Below are 26,037 nucleotides of genomic sequence, written 5' to 3'. Positions count from 1 at the left end.
GTAGACCACCACACCAAGAACAGACTGTTCCACCACTGCTGTGCAATTATCACTGCAATTTACAATATTCACTTTATTTTCTATCAACCTCTTGGTACTTATATTATTTTTTATTCTATTTAATTATTGTGTACTGCCTTTTTACTTCATATGTTCTTTTGCTGTAACAAGATACATTTCCCCGTTGTGGGACTAATAAAGGATTTCTGATAAAACAGAAAGATACATGGATAAAAAAGTTGCTTTTTTGCACAGCATAAAAGAAAGGTGAAATGAATGGACTGTCTTAAAAAAACTTTTCAGAGGTTATGAGTTCAATAATTAGTATGGCCCTCGAAGGATGTTGTAAAAAGAAAATGGCCCTTGATAGGAAAAAGGTTCCCCACCCCTACTCTACAACATGACCTCTGCAATCTACAATCACAGTGCTCGGTAGAATAATCATTGAGTTATTATTATTGATCAGCAGACTACATTATGGTCATTTATGCCCGTTCAACATCAGTCAAAGGTGGTCTCATCAAAAGCTACAGAATTAATTGTTTTGAATTGTCTTTATTCAGGTTTTTAACAAAATTATAATTTTATAGCGGATCAAAGTCATGACAGATATGAGCATTTTATTTCTTTGGTTTTAAAAGTAACATGAACTACATTTCACGTGAATAGCTTTTTTTTTTTACATCTCCCCCTTCAACGTTTAAAGGAAATGTTCAGTACTCTTCCTCTATTAGTGTGGCTGTCGATGGTGTGAAGCAGCAGTCACCTTGCAGCAGAGCAGAAATAGCGCAGCTCTCTTTCCCTGGATGTGAAGGTACATAAAGCACAGGATGAGAGGAGCAGGATAGGCAATTGACCTTGGCTGCTTTTGGGGGCTGGCTATATAGTCGTCCGGATGGATGCTACGGTTCTGTAGCTTGGCAGAGAGGGAGGGGAAGAAAGGGGACAATGCTGAGTATGACAGTTATTGTTCAGCGTGCGGAAAGTCACATTCTGTTTGAATTTATGCGTAATTGTTAAATGTGAACCATTGTGCAAAAGATTACTTCCCTGGTAAATCTTATCTTTGGTAACGTTGCTATTGAAGTTAATGAGAATGTCTTTTAATATTTGTGTCAATCTTTTTGTAGCAACTTCAGACATACAGAATGAGAAAGCTGTAACAGCAAGTTTTACATCATGTGTATGTGTATGTGATGGGATGGGTGGGTGGGTATGGGAGTCTATATCAAATGTGAGAGGAGCTGATTAAGTGCAACCCGGGTCCAAAGTCAACCCATTTTGACCTGCTGTGCTAGACTGTTTACCTGAGACAGGGGTGCTTTATCTCAGCCACTCACTACAGCACATGTAAACACACAGGAGGGAACACTGTATATCGTGCTGTTTTCCGCCCCCCCTGCCTTTGTTCCAAAACCTCTCCCCCACAGAGAGACATTATCCCCCGATGGCAAGGTGAATAGGGTGCTGATGCAAGATTATTTTGTAGCAGCCAGGGAAAGAAGGGATGTGGGGCAAATTCTCCTAATTTTAGCAAGAGAAGGGCAGACAGGCAGCAGGGTACATGAGAGGAGAGGTGTCTTTCGGCAGGGATGGGACAGTGGTGAGTGTCTCGGGAGTCTTGCTTAAAGTGGTCGCTATCACAGGAGCTGGACGGACAATTAATCAGCAGCGGCCCAGAGGGGACGCTGGGGCGCTGACAGAGACACTTCATTCTGCACAGGACACACACACGCACCTGCTGACAGGCTCACCCATAGCATCTTCTCACCTCTTTCTTTTTGCTCCTGTTCTCGTGGCTTATCTTATGTCCCCCTCCTTGTCCTCTTTTCTTCTTCTTGCTTTCTTTTGATCTCTCCTGCTTTTTTCTTTCTTCTTGTCTCCTTGTCCTCATCTCCTCTCCTCAGACATGTGTTTAGGTCTGTGAGCCTCTTGATTAGAATGAGTTGAGAGTCCTTCTTGTGACCTGACAGCTGACTCTAAACTCTGTAAGGGTTGGAGTTTCTTGCAGCTGTAGAAGGAGACAGGGAGGAGAATAAGGTGAGAGAGGGTGGGCTGGTGGCTATACTTCACCCTTACCACCCCTCCTTTCTTCCCTGCACACGTCCCTCCATTTCTGCCTTTCCACCCCCTCTCTCTCCCTCTCGGCTGGCGCTGAGTGATTGATGGATTCAGGTTTGACATGGCCCGATTCACCTGAGGGCTTTAGCAAGGACACTGGTGAGATTTAGCCAGATGCTGGGGAGAGGCAGACAGGGAAAGTAAAAGACAAAGAAAGGAAAGGGGGTGTACTCGACTCTGTTGACCGGCATGCCTTGCCAGGGTTGCCAGGGTGAGTAAGCTTTTCCTCAAATGGTGCACCTGCTCTCAGTTTTCCATTGCATCACACTGTGGCGTTTCCTCTATGGCCAGGATGTATTGAAATAATATGATTGTAACTGAATGCGCACTAAAGGTAATGAGTTTCAATAATGAACCTTATTGCTGGGTGTAAAATGTACAGGGAATTATTGCACATAAACACTGCTCACTGTTTGTAGCTAAACGCCAGTGCATTTTTCATTTATGATAGGGATGTTAAATGGCTTTAAGGCACTTAGAATTGTAGAATTTTCTCAGCACATTCAGTATAAGACCTAAATAGGATTAAGGCATTTGAAATGTGCATTTATAGATGAAAATACACTCATACTGTTTGTTGCTTGTCTACTACAAAGCACACAATAAACAGGGTTTCATTCAAAACATGAAACGGATCATTCAGTCACAGTATGTGGCATCGGTTGGAGATGAATGACTGTATAATGCAAGTATATAAATCTGTTGATGTTCCTTGTCGTCATCCTCTACCTCTCACAGTCACTAAACATCCTCCACAAGCTGTAGCTATTGTTGTGTTTATTGATCCAGACATAGGAAATGTCTAATCATAAATGTACCTACAGTGAGTCCAGTGTATGAACATTTCCGAGTTGAATCCAGCAGAGGCTGTGTGCCGCCTTCCCCTCCAGGGGGGTCCTGTACCTCCCAGTAAGCAAACACCCACTTGACATAGAGCCAAGCAAAGGGGAACAAGGCCGGCAGTGTCTCCCTGCTCCAAGTGCTTTGTCCTGGAGGTGGCTTCTGCCGTGGCTCCCGGCTCCTAACCCCACGTGACACGCCTGGAGATGAGACAAGCATTTATCTCATGAACATTGTCTGCACAGGGATGGGGCCTCTCCAGGATTCAACAAGTCAGACCTGGAATAAAATAAATCTGAATACAAGATGCACATCCCAGATGTTTGTCGTTTTTTTTTTTACCAAAGTTCTAAATCTATGCAGCATCTTTTTTTAATTATTATAATTAATTCACAGAAAGCACAGATGGACAGGGGTACAATTCTCACACACCACTGAAGACATTTTTGAAATGATGCAAGTTTAAAAAACAGCCCGGTGGACAAAATGATGGAAGCTTGCACAATATTTGGGATTGAACTTGCTTTGTAATGTTTTACAATGATCGTATAATTACCTGGTGATGCTTTCGGTTTGGTTTGTTGGTTTGGTGGTTCTGTGATTTGTTTGTCTTTCAGCAGGAGTACGGAAAGAACTGCTCGCACAATTGTCATGAAACTTGGTGGAAGGCTGTAGAATGAGCTAATGATGAAGCTATTAAACTTTGAAATGTTTCCGAATCACAGGAAGGATAAACACATTATTTTGAAGAGAGGGCGGAGGTCCGCACTCTCAGATTGTATATCCTTTTGAGTTTTTTTGTTTGTTGTTTTTGCCACCAGTGTTCCTGCATAAGGCATTCATTAATTCAAACAACTTTGTTAGCTGCGTCATTCTGATTTGACATTTCATATATTTCTAGGTGCTTTTTAAACTATTCCCATACTTTTCATTGTATATGTGTGAAAAACAACAGGCCTCAGGTGTCTTTTCTTTTCTTTATGGTTCAACCACAGTTCTTTGTCGGATGGTCCAACCGTGTCTGAAACTGCCTCAGCCCACCCTTTCAATGTCAGAATTTGGGGGGTTGTGTCAAACTATTTTTAAAACTCTCTAAAGCAGATGAACTCAGTTTTCAAGTGAGAAACACTCCAGCTTTGTGTAGAAAGAAGGCCAAAATTAAGAGAATGTTTTTCTAATTTTTGCTGGCAGAGTGTGGATGTACTGACAGTTTCTTAAGGCATAATACAGCAAAGTACAAAACTTCTTTTTAGGGATGAAATCCCACCTCTGCACCACACCTGCCCAATTTAAGTCTTCCCATTACATAGGCAGCTTCATCCTCTCAGTGCTGGCAATATCTCCTAATCTCTCTGTCAGCATGTTGACGAGTATATTGTGTATGTGTCACCCAGCTGTGTCTGGCTATCTGAGCAGTAAACACAACAACAACAGGTATCTTCTGCTCTCCCTCTCACTGCCGCCTACCACACTTGAGGCTTTTTGCTCTCTGTCTGTCTTGGCAGCATTGTGAAGTCAATAGGATGAATAAAACATACCTGAATCAGACCTCTCTACCCTGGGAAATGTCAAGCTGTCAGTATAGCTTAATGGGAAAACATAGGGCCGGTCCCAAGGGTCGGACAGTTTATCGCAAAGCACCTACAAAAACGCAGCCACACCAATTGGTTCCTCTGTGTATCACGAATGCACAAACTCTGGCAACCATCGTGCGTTTTATGAATCATCAAGATGAACAAGAGAGTTAAAGTATTTTTCATTCAGTAGTTATATTTTTTGGAGAACTTTACTTGTAATGATCCAACATTTTTTTAGACAGACACATTATTTAGTCTGGTTATTCAGCAGGCAAAGTTAGCTTTTTCTCACTAAGTTAGAGATTCAGTTTCCGTTGGGGTTTGTGTGCACCGATGACACTGCAAACTGCTTTGGGTAAAAACATCATCTAAATTGCTTATGTGCATTTAATTCAACAGAAAATCTACCATTTAACATGCATTACTACACATATTACACAACTCATCTCAGCATTCGGTGGTGGTAGCAAAACCCTGCAGCTAATTATCTTTAAATTAGGGCTGAGGTTCAATTAGGCCTAGCCATGAGGAGGTTTGAAGCTCAACACTAACTCCAGCAACTACAGCTGCCAAACCTCATCAGCCTAATGGAGACTCACTGAGGGCCCTCGAGGACTCGGCAGGCTAACCTGACTTTCTGCCCTATGCCAACCAAGACACACACACACACACACACACACACACACACACACACACACACACACACACACACACACACACACACACATTACTAGAAATCAATACATGATGAAGTTAGAGTGAGGCAGGTTGTGCATACATGTGTGTGTAGCAGAGAAGTTTTAATTGTATCATTTAAATCAGTCCACAGTCCACAGCCTTCTTTATGCCATGGACCGGTTTCATGTAAAACAATTTTTTGAAGTAAAGTATCATGTGACAGACGAGCGTCTTGACATGTGTCAAGAGACACAGACGCACAGACAGATGATTTTTCAAAATAAAACCTTTCAAAATACAATATTTTTTTATTCAATCTTTCTGTGCGGCCCGGTACCAAATAAGTTCAAAGTTACAGCCTTTTATTGTCATTATACAAAAAGTACAACGAGATTCAGAGTGCAACTCCGCAGCTGAACATCCAGCATACCACACAGAGATGGAGTATGACAGCAGGCTCTCGATGGTCGCCCGGTAGAAGGACACCAGCAGCTTCTTGTTCAGTCTGTTCCTCCGTAGCACCCTCAGGAAGTGTAGTCGCTGCTGGGCCTTCTTAACTGCTGCAGTGGTGTGTGCTGTCCAGCTGAGGCTCTCCGAAATTTGAACCCCCAGGAACTTAAAGGTGGGGACCCTCTCCACTCTCTCTCCATTGAGGTGAAGGGGGGCGGGTTCTGCACAGTGTTTTCTGAAGTCTATGATGATTTCTTTTGTTATGCTTGTGTTCAGATGTAGGTTGTTAGCTGAACACCACGCAGACAGCTTCAGGATCTCGTCATGACCGCGGACCGGTGGTTGGGGACCACTGATTTAAATGACTTTTTAGGTATAATGCTCCTAGCTTCTCTATGTTTTGTAATTAACAGTCCAACTACCAGTCCAACCTGTTTTAGTTTTTCGGTAAAACATTTTTTGAAATTCTCCAAGGCCTGAACGGTTATCCTCAAACTTGGCTTGATGCAGCATATATCTCTCCTTATTCAGCACATTTGTTATTGGTCTGCTGGTTCTTTGTAGCCATCTGGTGTAAGGTAGGCTGTCCGCCCTCTGTAAAAATCCTCTTGCATGAAAACAGGAGGCCGTAGCCAACCAGAGCACAGATCTCACTCTTCCATGCCAGTGCCTGTTTCTTACCTTTATTCCCCTGCCATCTCCTTCTGCTGTGGAAATCACAACTCGGCTGTTAACACCGTAAAAGGAAAGCATCGAGCAGGGAAAGTGTGTGTGTGTTTGTGTGTGTGCGTGTGTGTGTGTGCAGGTTGCATTTTATACTTTAGCACTAGGACCGTCAGCATTCCTACAGCGGCCTCAACGGTCTGCCACGCTGTCATTTGTACTTTCATTGTTTGTATTCACAAGCACATCAATGATGCATTTGTCACTAGAAATTATGGGAACTAAATAAAATATAACAGATCATAGCGAAGAATCAGCAACCTTTTTGATGTGCAGTGCCAATTTACAATGTAGTTTCTTTTAATAATGTGCATTGATATATTTACTGCTGCTTCACGTCTCCTGTCAAAATGGACCAATTGCTTTACAATACTAAAATACAACTACATAAATATATAACTTGTAGGCAGCTATCTTGTTGGCATCAGGTCAAAGTATATTGACATACTAAATATCTCTAGAACACTGTATGTAAGAGATTTACTTTTTGGAGACTATAATTATAAATACAACACTAACTCGTAATCTATAATATGGCAACTGCGTTTTATATGATCGCGGTCAGAGGAATAAATGCTCAGAAATCTTTTTTTTTATTGTTTTATTTTAGAACATTCTAGACTTCATCAGAAACACACATTTAGGGAAGGTTGTGGGCTGAAAGGCTTGTATCTTTTATTTGTTATTTGCGTTACAAAAACCCAAACGTCTGTCACACCGTCTTGGCGATCCTCGTGTCAATACTACTGATCATGGTGTTTTCCATTGTTTGGAGTCATATGTATGAGCTTTAAAGGCTATGATTCACAAAAACACAACATAGTGTAGGCCTAAATGATTCTGTACACAGGCATACAAACCACCGACTCCACATACAGGTTACGTGTAATTTGGCCCCAGACACCAGATCAGCTGCCAGGAAGGGAAAGGTCCATAGGAAGTAATGTCATGTCTCCTCCTCTTCCCACCCACCATCTGCCCCAACATTTCCCTATAACTGACGTACTGTAATTGAAACAAGCATTACCATTAGGCCCATGTGAACAGGGCACCATAGGAGAGAGAGGGTGACACTGATAACAAGTTTAGAGGTCAGACATTTGAGGGAGGGAGGGAATGTGTGAAAAAACAGGAAGGAGGCTTCAACCTGAGGTAGATGTAAAGAGCTGTACATAGTACACAGACAGACAATTCTATGCAGTACAGAGGTGATATTGAATATTGGAAGAGAAAATTAGATGCAGTTTTCTAAAACCATATCATGGTAATGTGATCAGCAGATTGGAAACAAGTAATGGAGAGATACATTAATGAATGAGGAGGAAAACATAGGTAAATCATGTTGAAAACTATGATATTGTAGGTGACAGAACATAGATTGGCATGCATGTGGTTTTATTCAAGAGGCACATGTAATACAAGCTCCAGTAGCCAGCATTCCCTTCAATCATCTCTTTTTAGTTATGAGCTGTCAGTAGTTCACTCCACACAAGTATTACTTACATGATTGTCTTAAAGTTCACCATCTACAAAGCCCAAACAATAGTGCGTTTGTTTCTGCTGCTGGGCATAGGCTGGTTACAGGGTGAGTGTGAAGAACAGAGTTTGGATATTTGTTGCATAACAACCAAAACCCTCAGATATCACATCACAGTTATAGGCTTCACTTTTGTAAATATTCATTTTCTGTTGTCAGTTTTTGTCTTGGAGTGGCTGTGAGGCTAAAATAGAAAAGAATATTATAATTTATAGTTGGCAAAAGTTCATCATGCTGAAAGGTTAACTATTAACATCAGCAGAAGTATCATTATAGACTGTTCTTGCAATTTATTTGCAAACCCTGAAGTTTAGAAGTGGTTCTTGGGTGAAGATGTTATTGTAAAATTGTTGATATGAAGCTTTAGGCGACTTGACAAAATCTGCATGCACAGAGAAGAAACTACAGGAGAGTAAATATAACTTCAGACTACTGAATTTGAAATTTATTTTTCAAAAAATAATTAGATCAGTCATTCTGCTAGATCATTACAAACAGCCTTTATGTTAACGACCTTCTTGGATTTTATTTTAACAAAGGATGATTGCAATTCAAGCGTTGGCATATTGCATCTTGTTACAGTACTCTTCTCATCCATCTGTTTACCTGTCCTTTATGCTTGAGACACAGACAGGCAGCAAATGGATAAATAAAGACTGAGTAAAAATTGGCAGTGGGTGTGTTTGTTCTGTGGGGCATGTTGGCCGCCTCTCCGCACCGACAGCCAGTCTCTCTCAGAGGATTGAGTGACGGAGAGGGGCAGCGAAGCTGGCAGAACGCTAATGGGTGCGATGCTAATCAGCTCTGAGCCAATAAACACACTCTCCCCTCCTCTCCCCTCACCTTTGATCTCCTCTCTTGTTTGTTTAACACCCTCGCAGGTAAGATGAGGTGAATTGAGCCACATTGCCAGAAATTACAGAAACAGGCTTGAATAGCAATGGATGAAGTTTGTTTAAATCTAGTCTCAACCAACTTGTACAGTCAGTAATCTTACTATTAATTACCCTCATTACCCACTATATTTTAAATCCATCCCATACATACGATTATAGACTTTTTATTCATGTAGTTTACATTTTACACCCTCAGATCTGATGAAAAATGCAATAAAGTAAATTAAATGTAAGAGCATTCTAAATGTGAAAATAAAATGATACACTTGTATTTGCATTTCAAAAGCACTCAAGAACACTGAGTGTTTCACAAATGTACTGCTCAAGACAAATTGCACGACTTCCACATGAGTAGGACATTTTCGTACACTTCACACCTGGGGTAATAACACAAAATACTCCAAAATAACCATCGTACCCTCAGCCCTTTATGCTTATGGATGCTTTTCTGTGCTTTTTACCCTCTTTCTCTTTAACAACCTGTGATGTCTCACGCTTTGTCCCCTCTTTCCTACCCTGGAGAAATGTCACTTGGGCCGGCATCGTCCGTCAAACTGGCATCTCTGACAGAGCACTCGGCTAAAAGGCCATGCTCCGATTGGCATGGGATCCCCTGGCTGTGCTGTGTCAGACTGCTGCCTTCTCTCAACTTCTCTCCACTCCTCTCCACATTATTAGCATTCTCAAATCTGCAAAGATATCGACCCCCTCCAATATTCCCAACCACATTTTCTTTTCTTTCTATCTATATTTCCTTGGAACAGGAGTGTTGCCTCTCAGAGGAGTTTATGTGTAGATCTTTCCCCCCCCCCCCCCCCCCCCCCGTTGTGCGTGTGTTGTTGAGAGGGCATTGCAAATAAAGCAAGTCATTCGGTTTCCTTCACCGTTTTTGGTTTTGACATCATAAAATGCAACCGCTGCAAAGTAAGCGCACTCTGTTTGTCAAAGAAAAGAAAATCCTCTGTATTGTAATTAAGAATCGATGCGCTGATGAACTGCAGGCCAGATTTCTCTCAGTGGGCAGACAACACTATTAATTGCTCATCTTGCTTTATCTGGTGCCTTTAGCTAATCACAATTCAGTTTGATAGGAATGAGAAGTGACCATGGGCTGTTTATAGTCGAGGGAGGCCTCTCTTCTGTTTCTGTTGTTTTTTTCCTTTTTTTCTTCCCCGTGATTAATATTGATTACTTGCAGAAACCAATAAAGCTGAGTCCTTTTGTGGCTGTGGATGGCCACTTGTATTCTTTAGGATTCCCTTTTAATTAAGTGTAAACCACTTCATTTGGCTCACTACCAGATGTAGTTTAAATGTCACAGTAGTTCTAAATAAGTTTCCTTAAATAAGTGTGTATCTAAATAACACAAATGCACCAGTGTATTGACTTTCTAAAATAGTACAAATTTTCAGCTCTGCTCACATAAAAATAAAAGAAAAAGAATGAACTCGTAAAAATGTTGACGATGGCTTTGGACGACATCCAGCTGTCCTCCTTTTCGAGTGTGATGGAGATTTGTCAGTTGTTTTTGGGGCATGCTGCTGCAGTGACATGCCCACTGATTGTGCTCACTTCTGTCTCTTTCCCTCATACATATGGAGCAGGGTCAACGCCGCAGGCCAGAACTAGCACAGGCCACAGAGGGCAGCTCTACATGTGTGTACATTTCATCTACTGTATGTGTGTGTGTGTGTGTGTGTGTGTGTGTGTGTGTGTGTGTGTGTGTGTGTGTGTGTGTGTGTGTGTGTGTGTGTGTGTGTGTGTGTGTGCGTGTGTGTGTGTGTGTGTGTGTGTGTGTGCCCAAGTACCCATGCATCCTGTGTGCTTGTGTGATAGTGTGTGTATTATAGCCGATATGTGTATTTGTGGCCAGCAAGGTTCAGAAGACTCTTCCTAAGGGTAGCTGGATCCTTGTTGCTGTGGGAGAGCAGCTCAAGTGCTTTCAATGGAACCGTGAAAGCAACTTGACCAGACAAACAGAGGAGCTATTTTTGGTGGTGCCAGAAATTCCTGCACACCTCGCAGGCCTCTTTAATTAAAATAATTTTGAAATGTGTGTGAAATCCGGTAGGGATGCTATCTGACTCTTTAAGGATACAAGCATCCACGCCTATTAGCAGAGTGCTAAAAATATAAAAGGGAACATTTTAAAAAACTGTTAATTTTTCTTGGATTCTCAGAGGATCACAGTGCTAGTATCCTTAGAACTTTTTAAACTAAAACTAAATGCCGTTATGTGATTTGTCATGGTGTAATTGTGCTCATTTTGTATCATTTGCCGAGCTTATTGCATAACTGTAGCAACGCGTGAGGCAGCAGAGCCAACAAATTGATGGGCAAAGAAGATGCTTTGCAGGATGTGTCCTTCTGATTATGTCAGTGAATGTTTACTTGTGTCTCTGAGCTGAACTTGCTCATACAGTACATTAATCTGTTTGTGCATGTACAGATGTGTTTGTGCAAACTGAGGCATCTGTGGTAATCAGTGCTGAAGAAGGCTTCATGCTTTTACATCTGTTTGGAGCATGATACAGTATTTGTTTGCAGATGTATTGTACTGTGTCTGCATTTGGGTGTTTGCTGATCATTTAGCTAATGTAATGAATTCTGCATGCCAGGTGAATGCCTTCTCTCTGCATGCCCTGCTCACCCAACGTAATCCGGGCCTAGGGACAGATGGTGGGTAAAAGGATGACAATTTCTTTCTCTTTATGCCATTTTATTTTGTTTTCCCTTGTGCACAGGCATACACACACACACACACACACACACACACACACACACACACACACACACACACACGCACATATGCAGGGGCACACTTGAAGGTGGAAGCAAAACATTTAACTTTGAAAGTTGGGCTGCTAATTAGCAGAATTAGTGGTAGATCAAAGAGGACAATTAGGGGGGTGTTTGTGGTAGCGAGGGCTCATTAGCATCACAACACATGGACATGGCCATGAAAAAGAGAGCGGCAGAAGGAGTCTCATTACGGAGCACCGCTGTGCTTACGCTGGGCCACATGCAAGCAGATTGGTCGTCAGAAGAGAGATAGAACAACCGGCTCCAACACACGCACACTGACAAGGATACGCACGCACACACTAGCGTATGGTTACAGATACAAGAAGTCATTCCCTCATTCACACACGCACACACACACACACACACACACACACACACACGTCACACTGTCGTTCAGATATACAGCTCGCAATGTTTGCTGGCACAAAGGGAAACAAAAGCTGGTCCCTGCCTGCTCTCATCCAATTTCAGCTTAATTAAGAGGGGAATTAACTTTGATCTTCTGCAGCATAGTAGGAGCGTGGTAGCCCAGCCTGTAGAAAAGCCCAAGCCCATAAGTATTCTTCAACCTCACCCTCAAAGTCAGACCCAGATTGTTTCCCATTCATTCCACACTGTTTGAAGTCAATACAGATAAGAGCAGGAAAGATTCTATTAGGACTACCTGAGCCTTCCCGCGTTAGCTATATCTAACAAACTCCTGGCAGCGATCCTCTGTGTGTGGCTCTCCACACTAATGGCATAAGCAGAACAAAAGATCAAAGGTTTTCGGGTGGCCCTTTTTAAATTAGAGGTCCTAGTCACTGGTTTGTAGTCGTTGGTCCAGTGACATGGGATAATGATGCACCGAAGCACATGCTTTAAAAGAGGGCACAGTAGATTTATTTTCCCTCTTTGTGATGTTTGATTATCTACAAAGATGTAAGGATTTGTTCTGCAGACAATACCATGCACTTCTAATAATAATACATTAGAAATACAAATATGCATTTTAATACGTGCCAACAGTTATGTAATTACATGTGTAAAAAAAAAGTATTTTTGTTCATTAGGGTAGTTTTTTTGAAAGCCAAGATATTTCAGATTTTCTCTGTAAATGACATATTCTAATTGAATATGACATTAGGTCCAACTGTGCTTTCACCACCAAATGCTCTCTCATTAAATCATTAAAATGTTAATCAAGATCTCTACAGAGTCTTCCACAGAGATCATTTCACTTGTTGCCACTCCACATATTTCTGTTTTTTTCTTCTAGCAAGGTCTTGCATTTTGAAAAAGGACAGAGTAAAGCGGACCACGCCACTGGCAGTTAGTCATTTTTAACTTTATTTGTTCAGATAAATTTGACTGTGATCCTTGCTCTCTTTCAGCAATACACTCATGCAAGAACACTCTGCTTCATGAAATGTGTCCATAATAAGTTGGTGGATCCCGTTCTTAAACTGAATTCACAATGTAGGAAATTCTGAAATGAGCACATGATGACCACTTATACAGAATGTGTTTTTAAAAATGTAAATTTGCTCACAGGGTCTGACTAGTTTCTCTCTCTAGTCAATCTTTTATTTAGCTATTTAACTCCGCAGACACTACCTGACAACATGGACCACAACCTTTTCCTCCCAGTGCTCAATGGAAGTCATCCATATCATATGCATTCCCCAGAAGAACACCAGCAGAGAGCGGCGGTAACAGTGCCTCTCTCCATCTCCCTCGCTGCGTGTCGTTCCTGTTGAAGTGTTGGAAAGCTTCCTCTTCCTGCCACCATCTCCCTCCGTTTCCCTCCATCTCAGGGGAACGCTGGATCCGTCTATCAGCACAGCCCTCCAGGCCACAAAAGGGTGGGACAGCGGGATTGAGATGTACGGGGGGGGGGGAGGGGGGAGGATTCCTCTGACTGACAGTATTTATAATCCCTGTAATAGGTGCAGGGTGAGGAAAGTGGGAGGTAAGCAGCTGTTTCCTAAATGCCACCACCAGCACCATCCTCTCAGGTAGATTCTGTTTGCAGTAAGTGAGGGACGGGAAGGATGGAGGGAGTAAATACCATAGGAAGGAGAGAGGAAGGATAACAGGGGGGATGCTTACTGAGGGCTGGTATGACGTGTAGTCAGAGAAGACAAATCTCATTCATCTTACTTTAGTCTGGCTGTCAAATGTCTGCTCAGAACGAACATACTATAACTAAACTCCAGTCTGGATACACGGTTAGGAAAGCTATTTAAACGTTTCACATTCATTCATTCACCTGGCAGTCTGGGGAGGAAGACACTGCTGTGAGTCCAGTGTGGGCTGTTCTGGGGAAAACTGTAATGGTTGTGGCTTGTAAATTACATCCAGGAAAAGATAGGACACACGTTTTACAACATATTAATAAAGTCTTAAGGATCAGAGATTTCCTGTTGCTGGGATATCAAAATATATTGTAAACTGGCCAGATAATAATATATCATATACATATACTTTTAAAAGTTTTTGTGGCAGCCGCCTTCGAACATTCATTTCAGGTGCACGCAGGTCCTCTTGCTTTTACACACAGTCACGTCTGAGGATATGCTATTGTCTATATCAAGGACCTGAGTGAATACGGTCTGTCTGTATAATTATTTTGCTAGTGTGCTGTGGAAAAAAAGTTTAAGAATAGAATTGTTCTATAGTTTAGACGCCGCACTGTCTGAAGAGTGTCTGACACTTTCGGGACAGAAAGAAAGTTGCTAATGAAATTCTTTTTTTTTAAACTCTCCCTTTCATGGGCTTAATGTCTTTATTTTTTCCTCTTTATTCTCCGTTTTATCATTATTATTTTTCTGTCATTATTTTCTTTTGTGTCCTTCTCTTTTTGTGGTTTCTCATTTTCTCTTTAATATCTGCTCATTACACTGAATAAATAGTATTTCTGCGCAGCACCCTCTGAATATGGCGGTTATCTTTAAAACACAGCTGTGAAGGTGCAGATATGTACAGAGCAACTACAATTTCTGCCGGGCCTTTGAACTACAAGCACAGCTAATCATATTCTGCCCGCTCCACTGCAAGGGCCTGATCAGTGTTTATACAATACAGAAGTGCTGTTAAGTCCCTTAGTGTTTTTTTTTGACAGTTTGGATTTCTCTGTTTTCTCCAGCAAATGGAGGGAAATCAAATTGACTGACTTCCAATGTAATTCTATGTTTACTGAACATTTATCATTCAGGCTTTAATTTACTGTCATGTTAGATGTTTTTTCTATTACAAAATTGCATTTTGAATCACATTTTTGTAGTTTCGTTTTGCCCCTGATCTATGCTCCAGCTCCATTACATATCCTAACTAATACAAACATTACCTGTTACTGTCGAACCTTTTATTTTTCACCGTGTTACATGAACTGCACACTACAGTGCTTCCTCCATTGTCACTGTGACCATGGCATTGGACATGAATCGTGGACTATGGAATTGACTTAAACGTATTATGATGACAACATCTGGAGTAGGAGCGGGAACAATCAAAAGTGAGGAAAACATGAAGGGGAATTTAAATGTATCAGAAGATCTCAGATGCTGCTAGTTGCCACTAGCTGTCAGCAGAAATGAGTTGTTTGTCTGAAGAATAAGATTTCTAACGATCAGTCCTACTGCGCCTCGGCCAACCAGTTACACCTGTGAAGCAGGCTGTGTAGCACCTGCTGTCACATGAAAACCTCATAATTCAACTTTAACATGTTTTTTGTCAGGGCCAACATATAACTGGTTAGATCAGTACATTCTCTGTCCCTCTTTTTCTATACTCTATCAAAACAACTCTTGAGATTGCAGTTTTGTTTTTCTTTTACAATTTGTAGCAAGTATCCACTAACATTTGAAAAAGAAAAATCCCAGGAGTCGTGATTTAGAATTCCTCAAATAATCTTACTGCTGTCATCAACTGCATAAAGCGTCTCAATAAATTAAAAGTCAAACTAAACATAATGGGAAAGTGTAGGATTCTGTGTTCTCATGCTAGGAACCAAAAGTTAAGATATGTTGGTCTCTGCACTTTAAAGTTTTGACCATGCAAACAACTTTGATCTTAATATTCAGGGCTTTGATGTCTTACAAATAGTACATATAATACAAGGATGGCTTTGTTACCTGGTCAAAATTAGTTTTGCTTTGTTCTCTAAAAAAATAGGCCGTAAACACATGGGTAATGCTGGTGACTTCATGCACATTTCAGTAGACCAGACTGAGGTTGACTGTCACATCAGTAATCTACAAGGCCTGTTATCCTTGAATATGAATATGTATTAACATTAATGATTTGCAAAGATATGTCAAATACATTTGGAGTAAAGAGACTGAGAGACGGTAAGAGAGAGAGTTTGTGTATTTATTTCTGCATGACATGTCCAAAATAGCTTTTGGTTACTTTGCACTGTCCTATGAAAATCAAAGCCTTCTGAATCCCTCGGTTCCTCTCCTAGCCTGCCCTGTGTTATTAACATTTTCTCACAGTATTGCCCACTTTCATTCTTACTTCAAACTTGTTATCCCTGTCTTTTTGAATTTAATTTGCATCCATTTAGAAATAGATGAGATGCCAGCTCTCACTATCTCTTTTTTGTTTCTAAGTGATGGGCAACTCTGAGCCCCAGTTTCTCTTCTTTATCCAGTAGTGATTAGTCTAGCCAAATAGCTGGAATTAGCAATGTAAAAATCTGCTTATCCACTGCCAGCTGGAGCAGATGCTCAAATTAAGCATCGGTGCCAGATTTTTCGACTGGCATGAAGCTAAGCTGGAAGGCCAACTCCGAGGAGGGAACGATGAGAAAACAAGAAAACAGGTTGAAAAGCGGGAGAAGGTAAATGTGCTTGTGAGAGAGACAGAAACAAAGAGAACGAAGGAATAAGAGAGAAAGGGGGTAGGGAAGAGTGAGTATGGGAATAAGAAATGGCAAATTCTTTAGTTTCAGCCAATTAGGCTGAGAAGCCACTGGTAATTAACTCTCGAGGGACCTACTGAACAGTCATGCACCTCGTTTACATAATGAGGATGAGAGGAGAGGCTCTTTTTCACATCTTTCTCTTTCTCCCATTTTCTCTCTCGTTCTCTGTCTTTGGCCTATTGAACCAAATCAGAGCAGTACTTCCTTCCTTTCCATATGACCAATGTCAAACATTGACCACCTGACATGTATTATTTGGGATTTAACTTGTAGAAATGACAGGAAATTAGGTTTTAACTTCAGACTGTTTGTTAAATGGACATCAAACCCTGAATATTGATTATCCTCTCGCACTTTGCCAAATGTATGAGACATTGGACTTGTTTTCGCCACTCGGATTTCCAAACTCTCTACTTATAAGGTAGGGACTGTAATCATGTAAATTTATGATAATCCCTTTGACTTTTTCCTTCTGGCCTTTGCCCCATTCCAATACCTTTCATTTCCCAGATATGGAACGTGATGGACTCGGACTTAAGTCCAGAAGCCTTTTGCTTCACTGAAAAGATTCAGAATATGCAAGCAAACTATCAAGTGTTGAAGGGCATACTTCTATTTGTACGTAGCTACAGGTTAAAGGGGCATTTCCCACTGTAATACACTGAAGACACTGAATTCTTCCAAACAATCATTCCTTTATTTCCCCTTCAGGCTTTACCTTGCACAGCAGCTGGTATCATGCGATATCACGCATTATCACGTGTGATTCGCCAGTGTCCTGACCAATCAGCGTCCTGTGAGGAGCTACTGTAAGTTATGGGTGTGGTTTAGGTGTGTGACACGACACGGAGAGACAACTGTTTGTTCAAAGCAACAAAGGAAGCTCCTAAAGAGGTTAGAGTAGCTGCTGCAATAGCATCAGTTACATTATATAACAACTAGACACAAGCAAATAACGGTACTGAGGGTTTTTATCTATGGAAAATATGCTTTTGCTCTTCTCCTGCTTGATTGACAGATGGTTTATCCAATCACCTGCCAAATATTTTTTTAAGCGACTTCCCCTTTCTAAACAGTTTCCAATGATGGCTTGTCATTTCATATTTAGTCTGAAATCATTTGTTATGAAATGCTAAAACTATAAACTCGGTGCACAAACTCATCATCAAAGTCATCAAGCTGAAAACCTGGTGTTCCCAGCAATAACTGCTGGTAAGTCTTGAGTGTACAGAGAGCTGTAATTAACACAACCAGGATTTATTTTTGCTTTGGTGATATGAGGGTGAAGAATTACTTCCAACAAATTAATTCTCAGTGTGTCATCCTAGAGCACAAACATGAACATGCACACACACAAGGAATGGTATGTGACGCACCAGCGTTTCAACAAGACGCAGAAATAATTACAAGGACAACCCTGAGCCGCGAGATGAGAAAAGTGTATTGTGGTTTCTCAAGAGTTCTGGTCTTTGTGAACTCTTTCAGTCTTTAAAAACAATTTACTTTATTTAATTTTTTTCCCCGCACGAGGTTGAATGTAGCTCAGGGGTAGCATGTGTGTAACGTAACAGGAAGAAATTCATATCTTCAGGTTGTGTGTTTTCCCCTTTGCTGCCTTATTTTTCCCCTTCCTTTGATGGCGGAGCTGGGATAAAAGCGTTAAGTTCACTTCCTCTTTTATTAAAGGAGGCTTAATTTAATTAGCTTGCACTGCATGAGCCTGCTATCAGGCCCTTCTGTTCTCATACCCAAGGTTTCTGATGCACTGAGGAAGAGAAGGGAAGAAAAAAGGGAAACAGTCGGTTGGTCTCCAAGGAGGAAGTGTCCTTTTAATCAGACTTCTGCTAAGATCCCATTGCCATCTCCTAAGAGAGAGGGAGGGCAACAAATAGAAGGATGGACAGACATGAATTAAAGGAAGAAAATATATTCAATAATATGGACATTCAGGACACTTAGATCAGAGGGAAGCTTGGATGGTGTATTGTGGACAAAAAGGGCCTCAACTGTACAGAAGAGAAATACTGTTTTGCACTATACTACCCATGACTGCGCTCGGTCTCTGGAATTTTTCTTTGAATGTTTACTCAACTCCTTGTTAACAATACAGAAATATCTACAAGTAATATTATTATTTTAATAGATTAATCTTTGTTTGATTTCTGTTCATGGCAGTACTATACATAATTAAGGGATTTCTTTTCCGTATTTAATCATAGACCTATTTCCCTAGAATATAAAATAAAAAAGTGCTGAGCTCCTGAAGATAGATTTATATCTCTGTTTCTTTGAGAACATGACTATTTTTAGGTAATACTATCTACTACTACATACTATACCTCTATATTTGCCATCTTTGCCAGAATTAAAACATTTGACTTACTTGCGTATGAAGAAAGTGAATATAATTTTTTTTTTAACTGTTCTTTGTATGTTGCACTTACATTGGTTTGGCTTATTTGTAGCTAATAGTTGAATTTGTATTCTATTGTTTCTGTATGTTGCACTCTTGTTTGGCTTATTTGAAGCTATTGTTCTTGCAAGATTCTTTCTTTTCGGAGTTGTATCCTCATGATTGTTTGCACTTATTGTAAGTCACTTTGGACAAAAGCGTCAGCTAAATGAACTGTAATGTAATTATTAAGTGAATAGTTATGCTTATCAGAATCAAGGGTCCACGCTGTGGTGAGGGGAGTAAGCAACCTAATTCTATCAGCATATGGACAGCTTTTAGAATGCATGTCCTCAAGATTGTCACTCTAAGCCCTTAAACTGGGCCAAAGTCATGAGTTTACATCATCAGAACTACACATAAATACTTGGCCTTCTTGTCACAATACTGTTGCCACAGTTCTTCAGCAGGAGATATAATCAGGTCAGCATATTGAAGGTGTGAAACTTGAATAACAAGATGCATATTAATTGAAGTGAAAAATACAGGGCATACAGTGATCCCTGACATGGATTATTATTACCAGCTGCTAGAGCGATGCTGGTATTGTTTTCACCTTGTGAGTCTGTGGGTGTATCATCATGGCAAAATGTGCTCCTGGAGAGGGGTACGAAGTGGAGAAGGCCACTCCACTTTACGCCTCTGGCCCGATTTGGAGTCACGGCTGATATGGTCGCAAGATGTTTTCTAGATTTGAATAAAAACATGATCAAAAATCTGGGGGAAATCTGATTTTAAAAGAAACAATTTGCAAATCAAGTGTTCTGCACTTTAAACATTTCTCTTATATACATACCTATAATCGCCTATGATTAGTTTTTTCTATTTATGTATCTGAAATATTTTCTGAGCCTTACTTGTTGCAATCGGACCACATTTAATTATCACAACAGCAAATAACACAGCACTGTTTGGATGCCTAGGGACATAAAACCCTTTAAATCTACCTCCTACAATGACTGTTGTTTGTCACTTTGATCAAGTGAGAAAAGGCAATAAATGTTTAAGTATTGGTTGTAGTTCCACTGAACACGTAGACATTTCCACATGTCAGAGGAGACGAACACAGTAAAGTACAGCTGTGGGCATGTTGGGACCTGCGATAACTTAGTTAATACCATTCAATTTAGATCATCATAGTCGTTACGTTTGAATGCTGTTATATGCAGTCATTTTTACAAGAACATGATAATGGTTTCAAAATTAGCAATCCGGTTTGTGTTCCAGGAGTTACATCATCATCAAGAAGTTGTTTGTGACTTAAAATGTGTGAGCGGTGGCAAAGTATGTCATTTTCTGAAGCTACTCTGTGCTGTGCCAGCAAAAGTTTCAACTTAATTTAATGTCAAACATCTACAGTAACAAAGCCATTTTCATATGTTGTTGGAAATGTTATTTAACTTGCTCTTGGAGAACACATGAATGTTAGCATTTTTGTTAATGGAAGACTCCCTATGTTCCATTTTCAGCCCTCTTCCTGTCCCATTATACAATGCTTCACACATGCACTGTAAGACATAACCCGAACGAGCTGTATGTGAGAATGCAAATGTCTGAATCATTCGGACCGGACTTAGTACATAATGCGAGTAATGTCCAATTGAGCCCATGTGACGCTCATTGGAACCGGAAGGAGATAAAAATCCAAAAGGTGAAGAAGAAGGGTCATTTACACAAAATTGTCTAACTGGAAAGAACAAGATTTGGCAACTTATGTCTGTAAGGGCCGACCCAGAAATCGTCAAGTACCAGGTTACGTGACTGCGGCGTAATCCTTCTGCTCGCTCTATCCAGGCACCACCCCTTGTGTAAACCCAACGGACTATTTCTGATACTCTCTTTCTCTGTTCCCCAATAACATTTTGAAAAGGAAATTATGAGAGAAATAATATTCACGCATACCTTCTTACTGTATGGCAATTCTGGAGACCATTCTGCTCCCTTCATTTTCTTTAAGAGTCATTGATCGTTAATGAGTATGAATGTCTCCCCCAAGCAATGTCATTAAAGGACACTGAATCCTAGTTGTGTTAATTAAATCTTCATAGAATCCAGAAAAAGAAAAACAAAAAAGTATTTGGCCTAAAGCCTAATTATAGGAAAATATTGTTTTCAAGTTAGACATTTTATATACTTAGCCGAGAGAATAGATTGTGTTAGAAATGTGTTGCATCCAGATATCTAATAAAGTTAAGACTGCTGAGAAAGCTGGAGAATAAGTTTCAAACAAGGAACCATATAGTGTGCAGTTTCATTACAAATTAGTTGCACCATTTACTAGTGCCATACTGCTATCGTTTGATGTTACTGGAGTAATAAAACTGAAAGGGGTACAGTGCAGTTCACCTAAAGCCACTGCCACCGCAAATAGTATGACTTCGCAGAGCTTCACACTGGGAAGCCAGACACGGATGCCTATTTGATTCTTACCACTCCATGAAGCAATTAGTGGAAACAATAGCATTTAAGGAATTCAGACCACAAACTCACAACAGTAAATGTGCCTGTATGCAGACAACATCTCAACTCACTCTAACAATAATATTTTTGATTGGCATTTTTCTTTATTTGACGGATGACACTGTAGATGCCGAATATAAATGGGGGAGAAAGAGGGGGATATGACATGCAACAAAGGTCCCAAGGCAGGAATTGAAGCCAGGATGTTGCGGATATCTGGCATGCACTATAACCATCGGCTACCAATGTGCTCCACTCCAAGAAACTTTTAATCTCATTAAAACATTCTCACAAATGTCCAATTACACAATACATTGGAATAAATCTACTGCCCTCCACTCTCTGATGATGCATATATTTCAGTATAGACATTTCCTCCAGGCTGTCGGGCTTATTTCTTTTCAATTACTCTCCATTTCTTAAAACAACAGTATAAAAATCTCTATCTCTTACTAATAGGATGAATCTGAACAATCAAAATCAAAATTCTTCTTGAAATCAATTATTTGAAATGCCACTTGTCATCCCAACAGACGAGTGTCATTGTTATCCAGAAGTATGGAGTTATGAAACGTGCTTAAACCCATAATGAAATCCAAAATTAACATAACTGATAATGCACTTCCAAATTATTTGATCTTATTCTTCAGTTAACAAAATTTGTTTACTTCTAAAGTTGACACATTTATTCGCACTATTGACAACCACATAATCACACACCAGTTGACCTCTTTAGGATAACACTCTCCACATTATGTTACTTACTTATGTTTACTTGTTGACATCTCCCAAATGGAAAACAAAAAAAATCCCTACACATCAATCACTAGACTAATGCTATGTACATTTATAATCATAACCCATTAATGCACACGTTACTCACTTGCACATGCACTAACACACAAATATATATGGTCACACAAATGGTTTAACGTCTCCCCCCCCATCATCAGTGCATTTAAATTATTTTTCCATTAAATGAAGGGATATAAAGAACTAAAGGAAAAAGAGAACAGAGGGTGTTTAATGAGGGAAATGGAAATTGAGTAGAATTAAGCGCAAGAAAGCTGGGGTAAAACTAATCATTATAAAACATTTACAACCTCTCCTTATCTTGGCAATTATCTTCCTGTGTCACTTATTCTATATATATATATATTATAAGTTTTAGGTTTCCAATTTATGTTGTTATTATTATTTGTATTATTATTGTTGTTTTTGTATCCAAACATACATATGCAACTCATACATAAATGGTTGTACTATAAAATAAATACTATTCCCCTGCTCGCCCACATTTTCCATATCGCTTACTCTATACTGACCTGTGCAGAATCACACATAATAACCGCACATATCACTGCCTCCCGCTTGCATAACTAACTCATAACTCAGTCCTCCCTTCAACATTACTCTAATTAAACAGATCTAGCATAGCCTAGAAAAACAGAGAGGTGAGAAATCATCTGTATACTGCAGTTTCCTCATCTTATCAATTTGCTCCAATAAATCTGGCCCATCTGTATCGCCCTGCTAACCCTTCACTGACGCATGGTAACATTTAAAGTAATAAACCTTCAGTGTTATTGGATGGGCTGCAAGATTTTTCATTTCCGCCAGTGAAATGCACAAAGAGTACATGTAGTGTACCTGCAGCTGTAGGACATCATGATGCTGGCCACAAATCTGTTCCTGGGATTCATTGTTTAATTTCCTATCCCTGTCAGCTCTGCTGCCCTAAATGTTCACCTCTCCAGGTATCAGCATCAGGAGGTCAGCATCTCATACTAAAGATAGGTTATAGCCAGTGACCATGTTTATACATACACAAAAGATATGATGTATTGGGTTCATAGGTCGCTTCCCCCAAGTGACCAAAACACAATCAGATATGCAGTTCTAAGCAACCTGGTTTTGGGTCAATGCATGTAAACATGACTGGATGGTAAATTTGTGAGCTAGCCCCGGATTATGTGCAACCAAGCGCAATACCATTTAAAGTTATTGTATGGAAACGTCTTAGTGCTTTCTCTGTTGGTTTTGGATTTCTTATTCAACATTAAAGGTATCATTTACCTTAAAAATGTAAGTTTCTTCTGCTTTTAAAAACTAAACAACACATCAAAGCAATTATCCACACTTGGTATACCTTGCCCTGTTGCCTTGATATCCTGTTTCAATCTTGTTCTGGTTTGAATTGCAGACACCTGAGTTGGCTTGAAACTTTGAAGCACATTTTACAGTTTGCATTAAGTGGTTATCTACCAGCCATGTCACGAACACTGTATGCTTTTTGTACATCTTTCTTTAAAGGGCAAGAGATTTTGTTTTATACCGCTGTCTGTCTTCTCCAAGTAACTTGACTTTTTCAGCTGAAGAGTGCATCTATCCACTCTTCTCTAAATCTCTCTCTGCGCTTCCAGACACCGTGAAGCCCCGAGGGCAGTCTGTCAGATAGACGCTACTCCAGCGTTTTGTCTGTCTGATGTCTTGTGAATGCAGAGCTCCACAGCAGGTGCTGTGTCTTTCAAAATGAGACGACGAGGATGAGGCATTCAATTTCTTTTTTCTGTTGTTAGCGGACAGCTCAAAGACTTTATGCTGTTTTGTGTTGAATTTTCTTTTAGTTCAAGGAATTTGACCTCTAAGCCCGTTGTGAGGCTGCAAACGTTGCCATGTGTAGTCACAGAGCAGTGAATAATGCTTGTTGTTTGAGTTATCAAAACAGAAAATAAATATTTGCAGCTTTTTAGACAGCATATTATATCTTGAACAGCTTGTAACATGAATGTTCCTGAAGCTTTAGGTCATGGGGGCATAGGAGCTTTATCCAGCCGCTAAACAACTCAGAACCTTTTTATGCATTATGAGGAGGCACAGCAGGAATACATGAGATATGTAGGACTAAAGAAACTCTCACAACAACCTTTTCACTTCATCCAGCAGCATCAATCATCATCAAAGTTAACATGTCTGTCTTGAGAAAGTTGTTACAAGATGCTCTACTGTCACTCTTTGACTACAGTTACAGTCCATTCATGAGCTTGGAGGATGGCTCGGGGCTTGTGGTCTTTTCTATCCATAGAATCCGTTGAGGGAGGAGATGGAGGAGCAGCACACTCGGAGGCTTGGAAGCATCATTTGAGGGACCTTTGTTAAACCCTAGGCCTATTGTGTGTTATGTTCTCTTTGTTTCCATTTCTTTGTCTCCTTTTTAACCATAAAAAAATAATTAAGTAATTATTATTATTAATATTAATAATAAAGTGCAAGACAAATGGAAATTAAACAAGCCAACAAAACTGGGCGAAGACATATCACAAAATGTGTACAGCACAACTGTGTTTGTTGGGAGGTGGAGGGGGTTATGTCAGTGAGGCTGCAAATGGTGAAATCAAAGTAAAGCTTAGATAAGATTAGAAAATAGACGAATGAATAAATAAAAAAATAACAATGGATAAGAAGGATGATATTAGATCTATGAGGTGTGTCGAATGAGGTTAGATGTAGTCACGGGTTACTGTTGGTGGTGGATTTTGACAGTTATGGTAGTTTATTTTGAAGGATTGTGGAGAGAGGTGTCCTTGGATTAGCTGCTTCATAGCTGGGTTGTGAGTGGCTCTATGTATGTATTTCTTTGTAAGGATGACGTGTCTTTCTTGAATGGTTTTGAGTGTGGACATACTTTGGACGTAATGGATGTACTGTGGGAGTCGTTATGCCATTATTGTGGCCAAGTTTTGTGCGATTGTAGTCTGTTGAATTGATGTTGTGAGGCTGTGGTCCAGGTTGGTGCTGAATATTTAAAGATTGATCTGATATATTTCTAGTAAAACCTTGAGGATGATTTCCGGTGATGCTCCATGTTTAAGTTCGCTGAGTTCTTTTGAGTGCCTTGTTTTTCCAGGTTGAGGATGTGATGGTCCATGTTGTGTTCCTTTTTAAAATGTGAAAATGTTAGATGCGAATAGGAAACCTAGGGAGTTGCAAACAAAAATAACCACGGAGTAAACAATTAAGGTATGTAAATAATTATACAATACATAATGTAAGTTGGCCATCTCGCACTAATAAAACAAAGAATAACGTGGTAAACATAAATGTAAATATAACAAATATGATAAACTCAGTGAATGACTACTACAATCATGAACTGCTTCATTTCAAATGGTGTGCTAACATAATTGTAAAATGTCATCCTCTTTGACTGAACATTGATAAACGGTTATATAATAACCATGTGATGCCTCATAGAGAATAATTCATGGTGTTTACCAGTGCAATTCAACATTTCACTTTAATAGCCATGTGACTAGAGCCAGTTTTTTCAGAATTTGTTTTGGCCCTGAGAAAAAAAAACTAATGCAGGCATACTGTAGACCTGCGGGTACAACAAGTACAGTATGTGTTTTTGTGCATCTAAACATACATATTAGGCTACATGTACTTGTTGTTGTACACGGTACCCTTTATGTACCCATATCTCTTATGTGCAGCTGTGTTTGTGTACTTGGTTTATCTGTCCCTGAGAAGTGTATGTTCATATGCCAGATGGTTCTGAGAAAGGTCTTTGCTCCAGTTTAAAGTTG

At 40.1% G+C, this 26,037-nt stretch overlaps 1 protein-coding gene across 1 annotated transcript in view; it reads left to right on the top strand.

Moving 5' to 3' along the window:
- Nucleotides 1–26,037, top strand: part of erbb4b (erb-b2 receptor tyrosine kinase 4b) — a 293,782-nt gene that overhangs the window by 10,068 nt on the left and 257,677 nt on the right. The gene's annotated exons all lie outside the window — the stretch shown is intronic.

Source organism: Cottoperca gobio, chromosome 21, assembly GCF_900634415.1.
Source record: "Cottoperca gobio chromosome 21, fCotGob3.1, whole genome shotgun sequence".
Taxonomy (NCBI): Eukaryota; Metazoa; Chordata; class Actinopteri; order Perciformes; family Bovichtidae; genus Cottoperca; species Cottoperca gobio.
The sequence above is the reverse complement of the archived record's forward strand: the minus strand, read 5'-3'. Positions and strand labels throughout refer to the sequence as shown.